Consider the following 5515-nt stretch of genomic DNA (forward strand, 5'->3'; position numbering starts at 1 on the left):
CCCCTCCCTGCCTGGCTTCCGGAACTATCAGCAGTCCTCCCTCCCTCCCTCCCGGGGACACAACCCCAGGTCATGGCCTGCATGCAAAGGCCAGGACAGCTTGCTCAGGGTCTGGGGCCTCAGAGATAGGCAAAACAGGAGCCCTACCCCATCTCTGGGCCTTGAGTTCCTACCTGTAAAATGGAAAGATGGGGAGTGGGAGATAGCTCTGCTGAACCCTAGATATACACATGACCATCCATGAGGCTCAGGGTTCGAGACTCAGGCACCATGGGCAGCACTAGGGGGGCTCCATGGATGGTACAGTGGTGCTATGGCCTCTCTCTCTCTCTCTCTCTCTCTCTCTCCTCTCTCTCTCCCTGTGCTCTATCTCTCTCTTTAAATAAAAATTAAAAGATTAGGGCCTGGCATAGGGGTTGCTCAGTAGTATTGTACATACAAGAGGCCATGAGATAATTCCCCAGCTCCACATTAAGTATAAGGAAAGGACGAAGAGGCGCCAGACAGTGGTGCACCCAGTTAAGCACACATAGTACAAAGTGCAAAAACCATGCAAGGATCCAGGTTTGAGCCCTCTGGCTCCCCACATGCTGGGAAATTGTGCAAATGAGGTCACATCCACCATGTTGTCCCCTCAGGGTATAGTTCATTCCAGCAAGAGCTGTAATTCTAATCCCGGAGTGCCTTGTTCCATCATGTTGTCCACTCAGGGCATTGTCAATTCCCCAGAGAGTTGAAACGATATTCCCAGAGTGCCTTTCCCAATCAATCCTGTCCGGACTCGTCACTTCCGGTTTTTGCCCTATAAAGCCCTCCTGCTTCTGCCTCTCTCTCTCTTGCTTTTCACCTCAGTGACAGGACACAGGGAAGGGTGCTACGCGTAGTGGGAGGCGGCCATTTTGCTAACTCCACGTGGCCCAAACTGCTGCGCTCTCACCCAACTCTGAGGGGCCCGAGTGAATAAAGATTTGTGTTCCCTCTCCGCTCTGGATCTCTTCTCTCTCTTCTGCGGCGCAGCCCAACACCCACCTGCAGAGGGGATACTTCACAAGCAGTGAAGCAGGTCTGCAGGTGTCTATCTTCCTCTCTCCCTCTCTATCTCCCCCCCTCTCAAATTATCTCTGTCCTAGTCAGTAAAAAATGGAGGGGGGGGGATATGGCCACAGGAAGTAGTGGATTTGTAGTGCTGGCACTGAGCCCCAGCAATAACTCTGGAAGGGAGGTAATTTTAAAAAAGGAAATAAAGGGCACAGGGTAACTAACAGCTTACTGGGCAGAGCACCTTGCCCTACGCGAAGACCCAGAGCTAAGTCAGAAAGATAAAGATGAGTATGGGATGTCCCCACTCATCAACAGAAGTTAAGAAAGAAGAACAGAAAGGGAAACTAAAAGCAGGATCTGATTAAATTGAGAGCAGGGTACCAATGTAAAAGCCCTGTGGTGAAGGGGAGGGTGGCCATTGGGCTTCCTGGCATGACAGGGGGTGGGGGGTGGCAGGTGAGGGGCGGGGGTGGGTGGGGATTGGACACAGTCTTTTGGTGGTAGGAATTGTGTTTATGTACATTCCTATTAAAGTGTAAACACATAAACCACTATTTAATTAATATGAGAGGGGGAAAATTGATCATATGTCTAGAACTTCTTAAAACACAGAGTGAGTCTTTTTAATGCATAGGCTGAGTCTTTGATATGTGGACTCTCTCAAAAGCCTAGACCAGGGAGAACAGAAGCAACCGGTAGCACAGCTATATACAAGATGCTGGGTATTATACCTCAAACCCTAACAAATAGAGTCTCCAAAGTTAACCCAATCACCAAATAATGTGATGATAGCAATAACTATCCATTGTCTTCTTGAACCCTAAGACAACAGGAACCTCACATTTCCACTATAGAGCCTATATTTCCCCCAATCCTGGAAACTTAGGGTGGGGCCCACTTTCGTGCATCCTGCTCTCAATTCAAATCAAATAATATTGCATCCGCGGATCGCAACCTAATCAATGCAACGAGTGCCACCCCAGCATGCTTCACTTCAGACTGTGACCAGAGACTTCAGGTGTGGAATGACAACCCTTCAGCTTCATCACTCAGGTTAGACCTTTCCTTTCATAGTATTCTCTAATTCCATTCCAGGTGGTCCACTTCCCAATAAAGTCCCCAAACCTAGATATAGTCCAGGTCCCCTGATATAGAGCATAGGTTCATACATGCCCATAAACTAGGGGGAAAATATATACCTGAAAGCAAAAGTACACAAGAGCATGCAGGGAATACCCCCAACACTTCATCTGCACTATTCCAGTCTTTAGGTCCATGATTGTTCAACAATTTGTTTGGCTTTGTATGTTAACTCTCTTTTCAGTCACCAGGTTCCGGATGCCAGCACGATGCCGACCAGACTTCCCTGGACAGACGACCGCATCAATGTGTCCTGGAGCTCCGCTTCCCCAGAGACCCATCCTACTAGGGAAAGAGAGAGGCAGACTGGGAGTATGGATTGACCAGTCAATGCCCATGTTCAGCGGGGAAGCAATTACAGAAGCCAGACCTTCCACCCTCTGCAACCCACAACGACCCTGGATCCATACTCCCAGAGAGACAGAGAATGGGAAGGTTATCAGGGGAGGGGATGAGATATGGGGATTGGGAGGTGGGAATTGTGTAGAGTTTTACCCCTCCTATCCTATGGTTTTGTTAATTTATCCTTTCTTAAATAAAAAATAATTTAAAAAAAAGAGGGGAAATTGTCCACCATGAGCAGTGGCTCAGAGGATTAAACTGCCCACTTGTATGGGTGAGGCCCTGGGTTCAAGCCCAAGTAACACATATGCCAGCACAGTGTTCTAGTCCCCTCTCTCTTTTTCCTTCTTCTCTCTCTCATAAAATAATTTTTTCAGCGACATGGTAAAATGACTTACATACCTGACATGCCTGATTCAAGTACAAGTCCTGCATGTGCCAGAATGGATCTGATCTCTAATATTTCCTCCTCTCTCTCTCTCCCTCTCTCTCTCTCTCTCTCTCTCTCTCTCTCTCTTTCTCTCTCCCTCTCTCTCTCTCTCCCTCTCTCCCTCTACCCTCTACCCTCTACCCTCTCCTCTCTCCTCTCCTCTCTCATCCTTCATATTATAATCTAAATACTGAACTACTAAATAAGCTACACCAAGGAAGAAGGAGTCTTTAGTGGATTCAGAAAGCTGGGGGAGACAGAAAAGGTGAGTACACCCCTGTTGTACAAAAGGAAGGCATAGCAAATTTAAAAAGTTAAAACTTCACGTGGCTTTGTCTGGGGTTTAAATAAATGGGAGGTTTATTAAATTGTGGGTTGCTTAGGTACAGCACAATAGAACAAGGGGCAAAGATTGGCTAGTCATGATGGCAGAGCCATAAGTCTTTAAGATGAGTTACCAGTGCTCAGCTGCACGTGTTCGGATCCCAGGGGGAAGTAACATGACGGGTTGGGGAGAAGGAGAGCTAGCATGGGTAGCAGGAACAGAGGACAGTTTCCAGCAGACACTCACTTAAATAACTGCCAACACATAGGTGGGGTCGTCTCCCCAGAGCCCCGCCCCACTGGAGAGAGAAAGACAGGCTGGGAGTACGGATCGACCTGCCAACACCCATGTTCAGCAGGGAAGCAATGGCAGAAGCCAGACGGTCCACCTTCTGCACCCCATAATGATCGTGGGTCCACACTCCCAGAGGGACAAAGAATAGGAAAGCTATCAGGGGAGGGGATGGGATATGGAGTTCTGGTGGTGGGAATTGTGTGGAGTTGTACCCCTCTTATCCTATGGTTCTTGTCAGTGTTTCCCTTTTATAAATAAAAACTTAAAAATAAATAAATAATAATAAATTAACATGATTTAAAAAATAATAACTTCTGACACATCCACAATCCTTTGGGGGTCTGCATAAGTCCCTTGTATACTCATCAGGCTGACATCAACGGTTTGCTAATTATGTTCATGTCCCAACAGACAGGGCCATCCTAAGGGGTGGGAATCTTTTTTTATTATCTTATTATTTTACTTTGTTTCCACCAGGTTTATCACTGGGGTTCTGTGTCAGCACTACAAATCCTCCACTCCCAGTGGCCTTTTTTTTTTCATTTTATTTATTTATTTTTCTTTCTTTTCATTTAATTTGATAGGGCAAAGAGAATTGAGAGTGAAGATAGAGACAGAGGGAGAGAGAAAGAGAGACACCTGCAGACCTACTTCACCGCTTGTGAAACTTCTCCCCTACAGGTGGGGAGCCGGGGCTCCAACCATGGTAACATGTGTGGGCCCCTCCTGTGTGGGCCACTGGCTGGCCACCAGGGTAGGTATCTCTTAGGACCTTCCAGCACGGTGGTCTTAAGAAGTGCTCACGGGGAGTCGGGTGATAGCGCAGCGGGTTAAGCGCACATGGAGCAAAGCACAAGGACCAGCGTAAAGATCCTCCCCCCACCCCACCAACCGCTCCCCACCTGCAGGGGAGTCTCTTCACAGGCAGTGAAGCAGGTCTGCAGGTGTCTATCTTACTCTCCCCCCTCTCTGTCTTCCCCCTCCTCTCTCCATTTCTCCCTGTCCTATCTAACAACGAAGACATCAATAACAACAATAATAACTACAACAATAAAAAACAAGGACAACAAACGGGAAAATAAATAAATAAATATAAAAATAAATAAATAAGTGCTCATTGGGGCCAGGCAGTGGTGCACTGGGTTAAGCGCACATAGTGCAAAGCACAAGGACCTGTGCAAGGATTCCGGTTCAAGCCCCAGGCTCCCCACTTGCAAGGGTAACACTTCACAAGTGGTGAATCAGGTCTGCAGATGTTTATCTTTCTCTCCCCCTCTTTATCTTCTTCTCCTCTCTCCTCTCTCAATTACTCTCTGTACTATCCCAAAAAGTCAAAAAACAAACAAACAAACAAACAAAAAAAAAAACAGGGCACAGGAGCAGTGGATTCAAAGTGCAGGCACCAAGCCCCAGCAATAACCCTGGAGGCAAAAAAAAAAAAAAAAAAAACTCATGCTAGTAGCAAGCACAACTTACCGTGTGTGAGACCTGGGTATGAGCCCCCAGCTATACCATGGGAGCACCTGAACAGGAGAAACTGCATCAACAGTGGAGCAGTGCTGTGGTGTGTGTGTGTCTCTCTGTCTCACTCTTTGTGTCTCTTATCCTCTATCTTCAAAATAGTAGCAGCAGCAGCAGCAGGGCTGGAGAAAAGCATAAGGGTTCTTAAACACAACATTACAGTGTACAAGGATGCGGGTTCAAACCCCTGATCCCCACCTGCAAGGGTGGTGTCTCTCTGTCTCTCTCCGTCTCTACCTCCCCCTCCATTCTCAATTTCTCTCTGTCTATATCAAATAATATTTTTTTTTCTCCAGGGTTATTGCTGGGCTCGGTGCCTGTACCATGAACCCACCACTCCTGGAGGCCATTTTTCCCCCTTTTGTTGCCCTTGTTGTTGTAGCCTCGTTGTGGTTATCATTATTGCCATTGTTGACGCTGTT

This window comes from Erinaceus europaeus, chromosome 2, assembly GCF_950295315.1.
Source record: "Erinaceus europaeus chromosome 2, mEriEur2.1, whole genome shotgun sequence".
In the NCBI taxonomy this organism is placed as follows: Eukaryota; Metazoa; Chordata; class Mammalia; order Eulipotyphla; family Erinaceidae; genus Erinaceus; species Erinaceus europaeus.